This window comes from Capricornis sumatraensis, chromosome 11 (genome assembly GCF_032405125.1).
Source record: "Capricornis sumatraensis isolate serow.1 chromosome 11, serow.2, whole genome shotgun sequence".
NCBI classification, from domain to species: domain Eukaryota; kingdom Metazoa; phylum Chordata; class Mammalia; order Artiodactyla; family Bovidae; genus Capricornis; species Capricornis sumatraensis.
This window is the reverse complement of record NC_091079.1, coordinates 70568809-70588040: the sequence shown is the minus strand read 5'-3', so window position 1 is coordinate 70588040 and position 19232 is coordinate 70568809. Positions and strand designations below refer to the sequence as shown.

At 39.3% G+C, this 19232-nt stretch overlaps 1 protein-coding gene across 3 annotated transcripts in view; it reads right to left on the bottom strand.

Annotated features, from left to right (window-relative positions):
• Nucleotides 1-19232, bottom strand: part of CSMD3 (CUB and Sushi multiple domains 3) — a 1381373-nt gene that overhangs the window by 700133 nt on the left and 662008 nt on the right. The window lies entirely within an intron of this gene.

Genomic DNA, 19232 nt, shown 5'->3' with positions numbered 1-19232 from the left:
GGGAGATACTTTTAAAATTTCATTATTATTTTATTTCCCCAGCTTTACTGAAGCATGGCTGACAAATAAAAATTGCATATATTTAGGTGGTACAGCATGATTTTCAAGGTGTAAAACAGGATTTAATATACATTTTGAAATAATATTGCAATGAAGCTAATAAACACATTCATCATCTCACAAAGTTACTGTAGGTTTTATGTGTGTGTGGTGAGAACATTTAAGATCTACTCTCTTAGCAACTGTACAGTGTAATAATAGTTATTAAAGAGCTATATATAAAAGTTACATAGGTATATAAGTAGAGTTAATAACATCACATGTGACTAATAATTATTACACTACTATATTATTAACTATAGTCACCATACTTTACATTATAACTTATCTGACTGAAAAAAGTTTTTAAAGATGAAAGAGGATAATTAATATGAAGTAGGAACCTCAGCAATGGTGGCGAGGGGAGTCTAAAAATAGAAATTAATGAATAAAATGAACCAAATTATAAGTACTTTCAGGAAAATATTCTAGAAAGGGCATACTCCCAAGAATGCAATGCTGAGGAGAAAATTAGTTGATTTATTCTACAATCAAAAAAGATCACTCTTCAGAATATTGTGAATAAAGCAGAAAAGAAATGCAGAGAAAGAGGAAAGGAAAGAAAGAAAGGATTGGGCAGACATAAGATAACTGTCAAAGGTGGACCTGACTATGTCTGGCAATTGCCTGGGAGAAAAGTAAGGAGAAATGTCAAGAGCCCAAACCAGAATTATTTCTCCATTGTGTGTCTTAGTTGTTCAGTCATGTCCAACTCTTTGGACACCATGGACTGTGGTCTGCCAAGCTCCTCTGTCCATGGGATTTTCCAGGCAAGAATACTGTAGTGCATTGCCAGGGGATCTTCCTGACCCAGGGACCGAACCCAGGTCTCTTGCATTGCAGGCAGACTCTGTCTGAGCCACCAAAACATTCGAGAAAAGGAGACTGTGGAAAACCATGGTATTTCAAACAACTCAAACTGAAGACGGTGAGACATCATAGGGGCAAGAATCAGCTGGAGATACAGTGCTTAGATGAAAAGTCGAGGTTAGATAGGTTTTAGAAGTAAAAAACTTACAAGTAATAAATAAATTCCTGAAAAAGCAGAGGATACAAAACAGATGCTTAAACATCAATTACAAGTCAAAGAAAAAATAAGTGCAGAGATCACATCCATTATTGCTCAGTGTATTATCTGCAGAAACTAGTGTGATATGTCTGGCATACAGGATACACTAAAGCAACCAATGATGTATAAATATTTGTCGACATTAAGATGAATACAATGTATTTCAGTTAGCAGTATAGAAGGAAATCACAATGCCAAGATTTAAGAAAGTAAAAGGAGGAGAGAAGTGGACTAGATGTTTATCTGTCAGGCTGTTTTGGCTCTACTGATCACATTATCTGACTAATTCATCTTGTGTCTCATCTGATTAAGAACTGAGAAAATCTGTCATTTTGGTAAATAATTTCCCAGATTGATCTGAACATAGGTATTAGTGGATTGATATGTTACTATCTAGGAAAGGAGGTATTTTTATAGAGAATTACTGAAGATACAATAACTTTGTGTGTGTGTATAGGAAAAGGGGAAGTAAGAATAAACAGAAAAGTGAGTGAGAATGGCATAGTAGAGAGTAAGAGAGACAAATACACTCTAACTAAAACATTAAAGGAATAATATGCAGATGCAAGAGGAAATTTTATTTCTATTATTATTGAATCTACAGGTTAAAAAACAAAAATGCTAACAAGATGGACATTGAGTGGCCCCCATTTTCAGTAATTTATTTATTTGTAACAAAATGGTACATCTCAAGTAAAAATAGGTATCACCTCCTATTCTTATGTTTCCTAGCCACATCTATCCAAACACAAATATTTGAATAAATATGAATTATTTTCTCACTATTGTGCATAAATCACATTGTAATATAATTTTAAGCAATATTCCAATATTAAATAACTTCATAAGTGTACATTCCTAAAGCACACACACACTCATACACAAATAGGAAAAAGCTATCAAGAACACAGTCACATCCTCTTTAGTGCCTAAGGATGGTGATATTGGAGAAATGATTTCAAAGAAAATGTCCTTTTTATGCTTGAAGAATTCAATTTTCCTGCCAATAATATAATTATGCTTAGTTGCTGATGGCAATGGATATCTCTTGTTTTTGCATTAATCAAATTTAGCACATGGTATGCATTACTATTTTCACTTGTCACTGTGGTTCTTAAACCCAGTTTTATGCTACCTATGAAAAAAAGTCTTTTGTTAAAGATTAGTGCTCTAGTGATTATTTTGCTTTTTAACAAAGGGAAATGTTATATTTAGACTTTCTTTACTTCTTATTCTACATAATTTGAATAGTCCTTAAATGTCACAAGGCAACATAGTATACACACAGCATTTAATGCAACATTAAGATAAAATAAAAGTGAGTAAAATTTATAACATTTATATAAACATACACATAAAACATATGCATAAACGTGTACATAAACATATGCATGTGTATGTTTGTGCATACACACATACAAATATTATTAATGGTAACTGCATGCAAAATTACAGAAAACAAGGAAGTATTTTGGTAAAATCATATTATGCCTTACTACTATTTCATCACACATGAGATAATATGATCACTATAAGAAGACAGATCATATTTTCTTTCATAAAACATTACATCCTTGGCTATTGGAAAACACTGTGGGAAATCCAAGAAGAAAAAACTTGAAACATTGGTTTTAATGTTTTGTATTATTATTGTGTAACATGCAAAGTTTCAATTACTAACTCTACATAAATTGAACTTGCTCTTCAAAGTGAGCAATATTAGTAAGATAAATGAACTTAATTTCAATTTAACATAGACAGAGCTCACAGTTTATATAAACATTTAACATTCTTTAAAATATCAAAATGCAAAACTTTTGAATCTTAATTCCAGTGCATTATATGGTCCAAGTGTACTCTACTTCACCACTCTCATCTACCTTATAACAATCAGAACACGAATCTTAAAATCATTCTGGACTATGAAGAACCTAAGAATTTTGTCTCTTCACTTACTAAACACTGATACAGAAACATATCATTCTTAGCTCTATTCTCAGATACCTGAGTAAACTGTCAATTTATCAGACTGTTTTATGTCATTTGAGAACATACTGAATCTGATTGATCAAAAGCATATACACAGAAATTTATATTTTACATTGATACTTAAAGCAATGATTCTTCTAAGCCTTTTAGTCTTTAAAATTCTTTTTAAAAATCACTAAAGATCTCTTACTATGTATTTTTCTTCATCCATACTCACTTAACCCAAAATTTTGCTCAATTATCTATTGGATCTATATCTATGTTTACATTTATGGATAAGTATTCTGATCAACTTCAGCATTTAAAACAATTATTGGCTGATATTCATTTCATTGATCAGCATACCTTGCATTAGAAATGGAAAGCTGTAATGTTTACTGAAATAAGTTATAGTAACTCCATCTTTGTAGCTATTTTCTATTTTGTCTCAAATGATACCAGTGGCTACAGCTTTCAAATTATTGCATTTGTAACACTTTCTGTATCTATGGATTAGAAAATGATCAATCCACTTTAGAGCTATTACATAGTCATGGTCCATGACTCACAGCAGGTGGCTGAGGAGAAATTTAGTGCCCTCAGGATCAAGGAAGTTTTTTTCTCGACTGTTAAGAGACAATTCTCCATGGGTCTCTTATGGATCTGCATTTCCTGCATGTGGAACCATTTGTTCTGGACTATTTTTTAGAATGCTTATATAGCAAGACAGTCTTAGGAGGGAGACCATGTCTCTCATATGATAAGAGTTCCTTACAATTTTTGAAGACAGGTATATATCTCTCTCCAAGGCAATGGGGCTTAACAATTGCCCTTTTAAAAAAGATTAGAATTCCCTAAACTCATTGTTCCTCCTTTGTAATGCACACCATGTGCAGCTGATGTCTTGTCCTCTTCATTGGGGCATATGGAAAGTGAGGCTCAAGGAGGTGGCATGAAAGCTGATATTTTAGGTATCCTCATTGCTACGAGCAATAAACTGTGGCACAGGCATCATTTGACTTCTGCCACCATCCATGAATCTGTAGAAGTCTAACTTTTTTTTAATTTGCAAGTATGGCAAAATCTCAGATCTTTCTTTGATAGTTTTTGATAGTTTGGGCTATGAAGATGAGATGCTGACAAAGAAAAGACTTTCTAGAAAAGGAAGCATGACAGGCAAGAAGTATCTAGGAATCAATGCCAAACGAATTGATCAAACTGAATGATCAACTGGGTAATAAACTGTCATCTATTTTGTCATCTGTTAATGAGGAGGCATTGGGGAGGGGTCTGTAGTTTGCATACTGTAAAATAAGATCAAAGACAGCTGTGCTAATAGAATGCTGGTATGTGAACTCTTTTCTACATAGGGAAATTTCTCAACAGTCTGGCAGATATTCTCAGGTGCACAACATACTAACTATTATTAACATTTGTATTCGGAGGAGGGGGCAGAAGTTGCTACCCATTTTCAGAGAGGTTTTAGAGATGATTACACTGAGTTAAACAGGTGAATTTATGATGACTAAAGAAGAAAACTGGAGAAAGAAATGGCAGTCCACTTCAGTATTCTTGCCTGGGAAATCCCATGGACAGATTAACCTTGTGACTACAGTCCATGGGTTGCAAAGAGCTGGACACTACTGAGTGACTGAGCATGTGCACAGACATGCACGCGCACACACACATACCATACACACAGAGAAAGAAATCAGACTGATTGTTAGAACTTTGGTTCACTTCAGAGGTGAGAGGGCAGGGGGAATAATGCTTGATAAGAGTGACAATGGCAGGACCACCTAATGACTTACACTCTTCTGCAATGTATAATGCCAACCACAAATTTGGAGATAACTTTAAAAACAGTGTCAGACTTTATTTTGGGGGGCTCCAAAATCACTGCAGATGGTGACTGCAGCAGTGAAATTAAAAGATGCTTACTCCTTGCAAGGAAAGTTATGACCAGTAGAGTTGGTCAAATGGCTCTCTGAGGAGAAGGCAATGGCAACCCACTCCAGTACTCTTGCCTGGAAAATCCCATGGACAGAGGAGTCTGGTGGGCCGCAGTCCATGGGGTCGCTGGGAGTCGGACACGACTGAGTGACTTCACTTTCACTTTTTACTTTCATGCATTGGAGAATGAAATGGCAACCCACTCCAGTGTTCTTGCCTGGAGAATCCTGCAGATGGGGGAGCCTGGTGGGCTGCCATCCCTGGGGTCGCACAGAGTGGGACATGACTGAAGCGACTTAGCAGAGTTCACAATGGACAATGGAAGCTAATGTGATCTTGTGAGAAGGCTGCATTGGGCCAATTCATCATAGTGTTGTTGAGGATTCTACTGATCAATATGTATAGTACTGATTTGTTAAACACTTATACTATTAATGCCCATAAACGCCAGAGGGAATTCTCCCAACTAGGAAGATCATCACTTAGAAAAGTACTATAAACTTTCATTCAAAAAAACTTAATGACTCTTTTAAAGTTCTCATAGACTATAAACCAAGAGACACTGGAACATATCTATGGACATTAAAAAAAAAAAAAAAGGAAAATTGTCATGGCCTAAAGGTATTGAAATCATACAGAGTGTATTCTTTTATTAATGTGGAATTATGTCAGAAATCAATATCAAAATATATTTGAAAATAAACCACGTATTTCCAAGTACAGGGTGACATTTACCAAGAGAAATCTTTGACTTAGCCATTGAAAGCCTCAGTAAAATTAAAAGACTGAATAAATATCGAGGGTGCTCGCAGAGAAGAATGTACAATATCAAAATGAGAAATTAATATCAAAGGTACTTAAAAGATCCCATGTATTTGTAAATTAAATGTCCACTTTTAAACGATGGGTGTATCTAACAAATAAAATTAGGAAATAATTGTAACAGAAAAAAAATGAAGAGAATTCATCAGAATTTGTTGCATGCATCTGAAGCTGTTCAATGCACCTAAATACAATGTGGAATCTTGAATAAAGTATGAAAACAAATAATGGGCATAAAATTTTATGCAATTTGAACAAGATCTGTACTTTAGTTAGTATTATTATATCAAATGTTAATTTCCTATTTTTTTTTTTACAACATCAGTTCAGTCGCTCAGCCGTGTCCGACTCTGCGACCTCATGAATTGCAGCACGCCAGGGCTCCTTGTTCATCACCAATGCCTGGAGATCACTCAGATTCACGTCCATCGAGTCGGTGATGCCATCCAGCCATCTCATCCTCTGTTGTTCCCTTCTTCTCCTGCCCCCAACCATTCCCAGCATCAAAGTCTTTTCCACTGAGTTAACTCTTTGCATGAGGTGGCCAAAGTACTGGAGTTTCAGCTTTAGCACCATTACTTCCAAAGAAATCCCAGGGTTGATCTCCTTCAGAATGGACTGGTTGGATCTCCTTGCAGTCCAAGGGACTCTCAAGAATCTTCTCCAACACCATAGTTCAAAAGCATCAATTTTTCGGCGCTCAGCTTTCTTCACAGTCCAACTCTCACATACATACATGACTACTGGAAAAACCATAGCCTTGACTAGATGGACCTTAGTTGGCAAAGTAAGGTCTCTGCTTTTGAATATGCTGTCTAGGTAGGTCATAACTTTTCTTCCAAGGAGTAAGCATCTTTTAATTTCATGGCTGCAATTCACTATCTGCAGTGATTTTGGAGCCCAAAAAAATAAAGTCTGCCACTGTTTCCACCGTTTCCCCATCTATTTCCCATGAAGTGATGGGACCGGATGCCATGATCTTCGTTTTCTGAATGTTGAGTTTTAAGCCAACTTTTTCACTCTCCTCTTTGACTTTCATCAAGAGGATTTTTAGTTCCTCTTCACTTTCAGTATTTATTTATATCTTCAACATCCAATTAGAAGTTTCAAGCTTTACTCATTTTTTTAAATTACTAAAGTAATAAGCTTCCTACACTTTTATATTAGATGCCAGAATAAACTGAACTATATCAAAGATTTGAAAGAGCCAATACCTAGGCAGGTTGATAAGAAGTCCGGGGGTCCCCAAGGAGAGAGGAGTCTGGGGTTCTAGAGGAGGAGATAGGAGTCTGGAAGACTCAAGGAGGAGGAAAAGACAAACACTTTTTCTTTTTTTTCCTTCTACATTTCTTAGTCTTAGTCACATAAAACGTTTTTATCTTTAAGCCTCCAACTGACGATTACACAACAAATAACTCAGTTTAAACTCTGTGCTAAGTATTTATAACAATGTATCCTGGTTGAGGACAGTTTCTCCTTCCTGAAAACCTTCTGGCTAATCCTGTTATCTTAAAATGTAAATTATGAGAGTGGGTCTAGTAAGATCTTTACAACCTCCAGACATTCCTTTGATTCATTGTAATACCTAATCAAAAAGTATATAACTCCCTTGCTAACACTAGTGAGGTGGCACACTTTCTGCCCTCTTCTGATGTCGGAGAAGGCAATGGCACCCTACTCTAGTACTCTTACCTGGAAAATCCCATGGACAAAGGAACCTGGTAATCTGCAGTCCATTGGGTCGCAAAGAGTTGGATATGACTGAGCAACTTCACTTTCACTTTTCACTTTCATACATTGGAGAAGGAAATGGCAACCCACTCCAGTGTTCTTGCCTGGAGAAACCGAGGGACGAGGGAGGCTGGTGGGCTGCCATCTATAGGGTCACACAGAGTCGAACACGACTGAAGTGACTTAGCAGCAGCAGCTGATGTCTATGTCAGAAGCTTTCTCTATCTCTTTTCAGTTCAGTTCAGTCGCTCAGTAGTGTCTGACTGCGACACCATGAGTTGCAGCACGCCAGGCCTCCCTGTCCATCAACAACTCCCGGAGTTCACTCAAACTCATGTACATTGAGTCGGTGATGTCATCCAGCCATCTCATCCTCTGTCGTCCCCTTCTCCTCCTGCCCCCAATCCCTCCCAGCATCAGGGTCTTTTCCAATGAGTCGACTCTTCGCAGGAGGTGGCCAAAGTATTGGAGTTTCAGCTTTAGCATCAGTCCTTCCAATGAACACCCAGGACTGATCTCCATCAGAATGGACTGGATGGATCTCCTTGCAGTCCAAGGGACTCTCAAGAGTCTTCCCCAGCACCACAGTTCAAAAACAACAATTCTTCAGGGCTCAGCTTTCTTCACAGTCCAATTCTCACATCCATACATGACCACCAGAAAAACCATAACCTTGACTAGACGGACCTTTGTTGGCAAAGTAATGTCTCTGCTTTTGAATATCCTGTCTAGGGTGGTCATAACTTTCCTTTCAAGGAGTAAGCGTCTTTAATTTCACAGCTGCAATCACCATCTGCAGTGATTTTGGAGCCCCCCAAAATAAACTCTGCCACTGTTTCCACTGTTTCCCCATCTATTTCCCATGAAGTGGTGGGACCAGATGCCATGAGCTTCGTTTTCTGAATGTTGAGCTTTAAGCCAAATTTTTCACTCTCCTCTTTCAATTTCATCACAAGGCTTTTTAGTTCCTCTTCACTTTCTGCCATAAGGGTGGTGTCATCTGCATATCTGAGGTTACTGATATTCCTCCAGACAATCTTGATTCTAGCTTGTGCTTCTCCCAGCCCAGTGTTTCTCATGATGTACTCAGCATACAAGTTAAATAAGCAGGGTGACAACATACAGCCTCGACGTACTCCTTTTCCTACTTGGAACCAGTCTGTTGTTCCATGTCCAGTTCTAACTGTTGCTTCCTCACCTGTATATAGGTTTCTCAAGAGGCAGGTCAGGTGGTCTGGTATTCCCACCTCTCTCAGAATTTTCCACAGTTTGTTGTGATACACACAGTCAAAGGCTTTGGTATGGTCAATAAAGCAGAAATAGATGTTTTTCTGGAATTCTCTTGCTTTTTCCATGATCCAGCGGATGTTGATAATTTGATCTCTGGTTCCTCTGCCTTTTCTAAAACCAGCTTGAACATCTGGAAGTTCATGGTTAATGTATTGCTGAAGCCTGGCTTGGAGAATTTTGAGCATTACTTTACTAGCGTGTGGGATGAGTGCAATTGTGTGGTAATTTGAGAAATCTTGGCATTGCCTTTCTTTAGGATTGGAATGAAAACTGACCTTTTCCAGTCCTGTGGCCACTGCTGAGTTTTCCAAATTTGCTGGCATATGGAGTGCAGCACTTTCACAGCATCATCTTTCAGGATTTGAAATAGCTCTACTGGAATCCCATCACGTCCACTAGTTTTGTTCATAGTGATGCTTTCTAAGGCCCACTTGACTTCACATTCCAGGATGTCTGGCTCTAAGTGAGTGATCACACCATCGTGATTATCTTGGTCATGAAGATCTTTTTTGTACAGTTCTTCCATGTATTCTTGCCACCTCTTCTTAATATCTTCTGCTTCTGTTAGGTCCATACCATTTCTGTTCTTTATTGAGCCCATCTTTGCATGAAATATTCCCTTGGTATCCCTAATTTTCTTGAAGAGATCGCTAGTCTTTCCCATTCTTTTATTTTTCTCTATTTCTATGCATTGATCACTGAGGAAGGCTTTCTTATCTCTTCTTGCTATTCTTTGAAACTCTGCATTCAGATGCTTATATCTTTTCTTTTCTCCTTTGCTTTTCGCCTCTCTTCTTTTCACATCTATTTGTAAGGCCTCCTCAGACAGGAATTTTGCTCTTTTGCATTTCTTTTCAATGGGGATGTCTTGATCCCTGTCTCCTGTACAATGTCATGAACCTCCATCCATAGTTCATCAGGCACCCCGTCTATCAGATATAGTTCCTTAAATCTATTTCTCACTTCCACTGTATAATCATAAGGGATTTTATTTAGGTCATACCTGAATGGTCTGTTGGTTTTCCCTACTGTCCTCATTAGTCTGAATTTGGAAATAAGGAGTTCATGATTTGAGTCACAATCAGCTCCTGGTCTTGTTTTTGTTGACTGTATAGAGCTTCTCTGTCTTTTGCGGCAAAGAATATAATCAATCTGATTTCAGTGTTGACCATCTGGTGACATCCATTAGTAGAGTCTTCTCTTGTGTTGCTGGAAGAGGGTGTTTGCTATGACCAGTGTGTTCTCTTGGCAAAACTCTATTAGCCTTTGTCTTGCTTCATTCCATACTCCAAGGTCAAATTTGCCTGTTACTCCAGGTGTTTCTTGACTACCTACTTTTGCATTGCAGTCCCCTATAATGAAAAGGACATCTTTTTTTGGTGTCAGTTCTAAAAGGTCTTTAGGTCTTCATAGAACTGTTCAACTTCAGCTACTTTAGCATTACTGGTTGGGGCATAGACTTGGATTACTGTGATATTGAATGGTTTGCCTTGGAAACTAACAGAGATAATTCTGTCATTTTTGACACTGCATCCAAGTACTGCATTTCTGACTCTTTTGTTGACCATGATGGCTTCTCCATTTCTTCTGAGGGATTCCTGCCCGCAGTAGTAGATAAAATGGTCATCTGAGTTAAATTCACCCTTTTAGTTCATTTTAGTTTGCTGATTCCTAGAATGTCGACATTCACTCTTGCCATCTCCTGTTTGACCACTTCCAATTTGCCTTGTTTCATGGACCTAACAGTCCAGGTTCCTATGAAATATTGCTCTTTACAGCATCGCACCTTGCTTCTATTACCAGTCACATCCACAACTGGGTATTGTTTTTGTTCCATCCCTTCATTCTTTCTGGAGTTATTTCTCCACTGATCTCCAGTGGCATATTGGGTACATACCGACCTGGGGACTTCTTTCAGTATCCTATCATTTTGCCTTTTCATAGTGTTCATGGGGTTCTCAAGGCTAGAATACTGAAGTGGTTTGCCATTCCCTTCTCCAGTGGACCACATTCTGTCAGACCTCTCCACCATGACCCATCCATCTTGGGTGGCCCCACACGCAAGTGCAGGAGGGCAGAGAGGAGCTACTCCACATTCAAGGTCAAGAGGGGTAGCTGTGAGGAGATATCCCTCGTCCAAGGTAAGGAGCAGTGGCTGCGCTTTGCTGGAGCAGCCAGGAAGAGATACCCCACATCCAAGGTAAGAGAAACCCAAGTAAGACAGTAGGTGTTACAAGAGAGCATCAGAAGGCAGACACACTGAAACCATACTCACAGAAAACTAGCCAAACTAATCACACAGACCACAGCCTTGTCTAACTATTGGATGGTTTCACTGACTCAATGGACATAAGTTTGAGTAAACTCCAGGAGTTGGTGATGGACGGGAAGGCTTGGCATGCTGAACTGAACTGAAGTGACTGATCTATAGCTTTTTATTTTCCAAGTCTTCTGTAAATGTGTTATCATACTTTCATATTAAAAATAAATAAATAAATTTTAAAGACACCAAAATTAATGACTCTTTTGAGCTGTGTCTGTAACTAATAGCCTCAGGTAAAGGAAGGCCCTGTCACAGGCAAGGCTACTAGGTATATTACTTTTGAAAACCAGCTGTTAACTTTTTTATTGGATCCTTGTCAAATATGAATGCCTGATCCATCGAATTACTGTGACTCATCAACTTGCTATTCCATTTTGGGTGGGTCAACTTGGATTTACTTTTTAACAGGTAAGTAATAAGCCTTACTTGCCAAATGGCAGTGGCATTTTAAAAAATGCATCCAGCCTGGCCTCAAAGACATGTAAGTTTTATAGGTAAAAGTGACAGCTTGTTCTTTTGGTGGAAACTTTATTTCCTACTCCACTCTTTCAAGCAAAGCCTCTTGTTTCATGTACCATCAATTCAGAGTTTGCTCTAAATACATTGGCCTGATTCTGCTATGGTACTTCCTGGTGGGCTGTGGCTGTCCAAACTCAGTTTGTTGTTGTCCTTTAGTTGCTCAGCTGCATCTGACCCTGTGATCCCATGGACTGTAGCCCACCAGGCTCCTCTGTCCATCAGATTTCCCAGGCAAGGATACTGGAATAGGTTGCAATTTCCTTCTCCAGGGAATCTTCCTAACTCAGGGATCTAACCTGAGTCTCCAGCATTGGCAGGTGGACTGTTTATTTCTGACCAAATCCTCAAACAAGCATCATTGTGTAAAATCTAAAACAGACATTGCCTCTGTACTCAATAAGCAGAACTCAAGGCCACTGACAAAGCTCAGATCAAGATGTCCTTGATGAACCTTATATATTTACTGATACTTGGATTGTTGTCAATAGCCTAACTGTGTAACCTGCCACTTGGAAAACTACAGATTAGTCGATAAAAGACAATCTCTTTGGGCTATGAAATGTGAAAAAAAAAAAAAAATGGAGCTGATAGACAAGCCATGTGAGTCAATGCAGATGTCCACGTCAAGGGTTTATTTTCTAATGAGACCTACTGGAACCAGATCACTGAACAAGCCTGAACTATCCAAACTGCCATCATTGCTGCCTAGATCCATCATCCTAGTAGACATGGCAATGCATACTATTATAAACTGGGCACAAAGCAAAGGATTCTATATATTTTGTACAGATAAGACTACCAAATCTCACATTTGTTATTCCTGTCAGAAGATGTCCCATTTGTCTTTTGGTAAGGGAAATCACTTTGCATGAGTCATATTCCTCCCTGCTCCTTGCAGATTGACTCCACTGAAACTTTGGCCTCAACTCTGAGTTATCAGTAATGTTTAGTGCTTTATAAGTGTTTGGCAATTTTCCACTTGCTGATCCAGTGTGATGAGCCAAATCCAGACATACTCTGGAGCTCTTAAAACAACACCTTGTCGTGTGTTTGGCTTTCAGGACCATTTCAGTATGAATGTATTTAAATTATCATCACGGAAGCCACTCAAATATGGGCTGATGGCAACAGTGTTTGGTGGGGGACTTCCCTGGTCGTCCAGTGGTTAAGACTATGCCTGGCAATGTAGGGGACATGGGTTCAATCTCTGGTCCAGGAAGATCCCACAAGCCATGAAGCAACCAAGTCAGTGCACCACAACTACTGAGCCAATGCTCTGCAACAAGAGAGTATCCCTTTGCTCACCACACTAAATAAAGCCTGAGTGCAGCAAAGAAGACTCAGTGCAGCCATAAATAACAATTATTTTAAAGAGTATCTGATGGACTTTTCATGCTTTGAACCACCCACAGGCATCTACAGAAATAAGCAAAAAAAAAAAAAATTCTAACTCTACCTATTCTTCCCCCCTTTTTTCTGGTCCACAAATTTCTCAAAGACAGTTTGGTCATTGAATGAAGCCATCTCAGAAAGGGCTCATTGTTTCTAAGCTACTTCCTGGGTAGTGGTAAAAGAGCTGGGGCACATACAGATCTATTTTGCAAATCTGAGATTCTACCTTGACCATTCCAAGTGTGGAACACTTTGTTTTCTTCCACTAACAGCAGATACATTTCTGCTTGCCTTGTACACTCCATATAGTTTTGGCAGTTTGGGTGAAAAATGGCTTAGGAGATGACAACTTGTCTCTACTTTAATGACCTATATTCTTTGGTTGGACTGGCATAATCCTAGATTTAAGGATAACTGTCATTTGCATCTGTACAAAACGATCACCAAGTTCCTCTACAGAGGCCCACACTGACAAATGTGGGGACATATAAGGTGCCTGTAAGTTGTATAAAAATGTTTGTTATACTTTTATCTGACACATTTGAATTAAATGTCTATACAAGAATACATGATAATCAGAGAAAATGTGGAGTTATCACTCCTGGAATAGGACACACTGCTTTTGTGGTAGTGAAGAGGGAGTAAGATTCTGGCATAGTGAAATAGAGGTATGAAGGAAGGAGGAACATTAATGATTTTGCTTTCCAGAGTCACTCCTGAAGACTTTTCAAGGGAAATATCTTGGTGTGGCCTTCATAAATGGTTGAGTCCATAAATTTCACTTACGATAGATCTGCCATCTCCTGCCAGGTGTCTTTGACAATGGTTTAATCATGGTTGTTGTTAACTTTACTAAGAGGACTATGTGAACAATAGGAGATGACCCTACCTTCTACCCCTTCCAGATAAAACATCTGTTTATACCTCCATATATTCACTTCACATCTACTCTTAAAATTTTCCATGGGGTAGACAAATACCAAACTTCTGGTAGCATAGAAAAACAGGACAGAGAGTCCTTCTATAAACAAGAGTAAACTCAATTATCTGAACTTAACTGAGAAACCTAAATTTTACCAACTATCTGGTGGCACTTTGAAGATATACTCAATCTGTGTCCCATGAGTGATATATGTCTTCCTTGTAGGGTGTGGGCAACAATTTCAAACAGCACTTTCTTTCCAGGGGGAAGATGTATGCTTAGGGACTGTTCTTGTGTTGAAGATGCATATTGCCAAGTCTTTTTTCTCAAAATATGGTGACAGCTGCCGTAGGGGTATTAATAAAAGAAATTTAATGTAGCCATTAGTAAAGAAAGGCACTGCCAAAGAATGTTCAAACTACTGGAAATTGTACTCATCTCACACGACAGCAAAGTAACACTCAAAATTCTCCAAGCTAGGCTTCAACAGTACATGAATTGAGAACCTCCAGATGTTCAATCTGGATTTACAAAAGGCAGAGAAACCAGAGATCAAGTTGCCAACATCCGTTGCACCACAGAAAAAGCAACATAGCTCCAGAAAAACATCTACTTTTGCTTTATTGACCACACCAAATTATTTGACTGTGTGGATCAAAACAAACTGTTTCTTAAAGAAATGGGAATACCAGACCACCTTACCCACCTCCAGAGAAATCTTTATGCAGGTCAAGAATCCAGTTAGAACTGGACATGGAAAAACATGGGAACAACAACAAACTGGGAAAGGAGTATGTCAAGGCTGTATATCATCACACTGTTTATTTAACTTATATACAGAGTACATCATGCAAAATACCAGGCTGGATGAAGCACAAGGTGGTATCAAGATTTCCAGAAGAAATATCAGTAACCTCAGATACATAGATGATAACACCCTTATGGCAGAATGCAAAGAAGAACTAAAGAGACTCCTGATGAAAGTGAAAGAGGAGAGTGAAAAAGTTGGCTTAAAACTCAACATTCAAATGACAAAGACCATTGCATTCAGTCCCATCACTTCATGGAAAATAGATGTGAAAACAATGGAAATAGTGGGAATCTTTATTTTGGGGGGCTCCAAAATCACTGCAGATGGTGATTTCAGCCATTAAATTAAGAGACACTTGCTCCTTGGAAGAAAATCTATGATTAACCTAGACAGCATATTAAAAAAAGCAGAGATGTTACTTTGCCAACAAAGGTCTGTGTTAGGTAGTTAGAATAGGAAACAGAAGTCCAACATGGCAGTGGCTAAAAGACAAGGAAGGGGAAAGCCCACGAAAATAGAACAAAGGAAGGTCAAAAGAAGGTCCAAGGACCTGAGTGAGGACTTCAGGTAGAACAAACAACACTCCTGGCTAGCCCAATTTGCAAAGGGCAGGCCCAGGGGGAGGGAAACCATACAAAAAGAGGAGCCAAAGGGCTCTCTCTTTCTCTCTCTCCCACGCGCTGGCATGCTCCTCCACTCTCTTCACACATTTGGGTTGGCATGCCCTCATGTTTCGAGGATGGATTCTCCTGCTATCTTCTAAATAAAACAGAGCTGTAACACTGATTTGTCTAAGAGCTATAACATGGTTTGTCCGAGACCCTAGAGATGTGACGCACTGAAGACTTTAATGTCCATGGCTCCAAATCTTTGTTGTGATGAGACAGAACTGAGGAGCATACACTCGCCTGACAGTCTGTCTAGTCAAATCTATGGTTTTTCCAGTAGTCAGGTATGGATGTGAGAGTTAGCCTATAATGAAAGCTGAGCACCAAAGAATGGATGCTTTTGAACTGTGGTGTTGGAGAAGACTCTTGAGAGTCCCTTAGACTGCAAGGATATCCAACCAGTCAATCATAAAGGAAATCAGTCCTGAATTTTCATTGGAAGGAGTGATGCTGAAGCTGAAACTCCAAAAATTTGGCCATCTAATGTGAAGAGTTGACTCATTTGAAAAGACCCTGATGCTGGGAAAGATTGAAGGTGGGAGGAGAAGGGGATGACAGAGGATGAGATGGTTGGATGGCATCATCGACTTGATGGGCATGAGTTTGAGTAAGCTCCGGGAGTTAGTGATGGACAGGGAAGTCTGGCATGCTGCAGTCCATGGGGTCACAAAGAGTTGGACATGACTAAGCAATTGAACTGAACTGACTGAATGTAGCCATAAAATAACTATAGAGATCTCATCATTTGGGGTTATCTCACCTACTTGGGGGAGCTACTGACTTTAGCTGAAGTGATCAATGACATCACCTATGTTCTGGAAGGCACTCAGGTAAGCCTCAACTTACTGGACAGGGTTGTGAGTGATAGTAGAATTCCTTGATATATCTACCTTAGAGGCTGAGGCAATTGTTAACACATTTCATAGTATTTGTATTAATGCACTGACATAAGTGCAAAGAGCAATAAAAAAATGGAAGGAGAAATCCACCTGTATTTCTAAAGTAGACACTGATGGTTCATACAATTTGTTCTGTTAGTTGAGTCTGGGTCTCTGGAGGCTGGCCTCATTTTACAGTTTGCAGTCCTGTTGATAATCATCTTAATTAAATGTTGTATGATGAAAAATGAAAAGATTTGTTTCCAGCCTCTGGCATTCAAATTAATCAGAGTGTCTGAAAAAGGGAATTCTCATGGGGAAATATACTAGGAGCCGAGACATAGAAACAAGGGGTAGATACTATCAGGAGGCAATTTTCCATGGGTCTATGATAGTCCTTGCAAGCAAAGAACTAACTGCTTTTGTTCTCAAACATCTATTTAAGGCAGTTTGTATGTAGAGTAACACTAGAAGAGAAGTCAAGGGCAGAGCAGAAGTTAAGTATACTTTCAGCTGGGGGATAGTGTTTCTCTCTAGAACAAAGGAATAGGCATGCCCATTATAAATTATTTGGATTCCCTGTTTAGGGTGACTTTCCTATACTGCAACTCACTGCATGAACAGCTGTTATCTAATGCTCTTCATGTGTTCCTGTAGAGACTAGGGCTCAGAGAAGTGGCAGCAATGCCACTGCTCTGGCGAAAACTCTTGTGAGCAGTAAAGTATCCTTTGTCTCTGTCCTAGGGGTCTTTTGACTTCTGGTAAATATGACCGATAACCCTCGTCCAAGGTAAGGAGCAGCAGTTGCGCTTTGCTGCAGCCGGGAGGAGCGATGCCATGTCCAAGGAGTGGTGGCTGTGCAGGCGCCGGAAGGCATTGAGGAGCTATTCTACATTGAAGGTTGCGAGGTGCGGCAGTGAGGAGATACCCCCTCGTCCAAGGTAAGGAGCAGCGGCTGCACTTTGCTGGAGCAGCCGTGAAGAGATACCCCACATACAAGGTAAGAGAAATCCAAGTAAGACGGTAGGTGTTGCAAGAAGGCAGACAGACTGAAACCATAATCACAGAAAACTAGTCAATCTAATCACACTCGGACAACAGCCTTGTCTAACTCAATGAAACTAAGCCATGCCCTGTGGGGCCACTCAAGACGGGCGGGCATGGTGGAGAATTCTGACACAATGTGGTCCATTGGAGAAGGGAATGGCAAACCACTTTGGTATTCTTGCCTTAAGGACCCAATGAACAGTATGAAAAGGCACAATGATAGGATATTGAAAGAGCAACTTCCCAGGTCAGTAGGTGCCCAATATGCTACTGGAGATCAGTGGAGAAATAACTCCAGAAAGGATGAAGGGATGGAGCCAAAGCAAAAACAATACCCAGTTGTGGATGTGGGTGATTTAAGCAAGGTCTGATGTTGTAAAGAGCAATATTGCATAGGAACCTGGAATGTCATGTCCATGAATCAAGGCAAATTGGAAGTGGTCAAACGAGATGGCAAGAGTGAACGTCGACATTCTAGGAATCAGCGAACTAAAATGGAATGGAATGGGTGAATTTAACTCAGATGAACATTATATCTACTACTGTGGGAAGGGATCCCTTAGAAGAAATGGAGTAGCCATCATGGTCAACAAAAGAGTCTGAAATGCAGTACTTGGATGCAATCTCAAAAATGACAGAATGACCTCTGTTCATTTCCAAGGCAAACCATTCAATCTCACAGTAATCCAAGTCTATGCCCCAACCAGTAATGCTGAAGAAGATGAAGTTAAATGGTTCTATGAAGATCTACAAGACCTTTCAGAACTGACACCCAAAAAAGATGTCCTTTTTATTATAGGGGACTGAAATGCAAAAGTAGGAAGTCAAGAAACACCTGGAGTAACAGGCAAATTTGGCCTTGGAATATGGAATGAAGCAGGGCAAAGACTAATAGAGTACTGCCAAGAAAATGCACTGGTCATAGCAAACACCCTCTTCAAACAACACATGGACATCACCAGATAGTCAACACCAAAATCAGATTGATTATATTCTTTGCAGCCAAAGATGGAGAAGCTCTATACAGTCACCAAAAACAAGACCAGGAGCTGACTGTGGCTCAAATCATAAACTCCTTACTGCCAAATTCAGACTTAAATTGAAGAAAGTAGGGGAAACCACTAGACCATTCAGGTATGACCTAAATTAAATCCCTTATGATTATACAGCAGAAGTGAGAAATAGATTTAAGGGACTAGATCTGATAGATAGAGTGCCTGATGAACTATGGACGGAATTCATGACATTGTACAGGAGACAGGGATCAAGACCATCCCCATGGAAAAGAAATGCAAAAAAGCACAATGGCCCTCTGGGGAAGCTTTACAAATAGCTGTGAAAAGAAGAGAAGCCAAAAGTAAAGGAGAAAAGGAAAGCTACAAGCATCTGAATGCAGAGAATAGCAAGAAGAGATAAGAAAGCCTTCCTCAATGATCAATGCAAAGAAATAGAGGAAAACAACAGAATGGGAAAGACTAGAGATCTCTTCAAGAAATTTAAAGACACCAAGGGAACATTTCATGCAAAGATGGGCTCGATAAAGAATAGAAATTGTATGGACCTAACAGAAGCAGAAGATATTAAGAAGAGCTGGCAAGAATACACAGAAGAACTATACTAAAAAGATCTTCACAAACAAGAAAATCACGATGGTGTGATCACTCATCTAGAGCCAGACATACTGGAATGTCAAGTCAAGTTGGCCTTAGAAAGCATCACTATGAACAAAGCTAGTGAAGG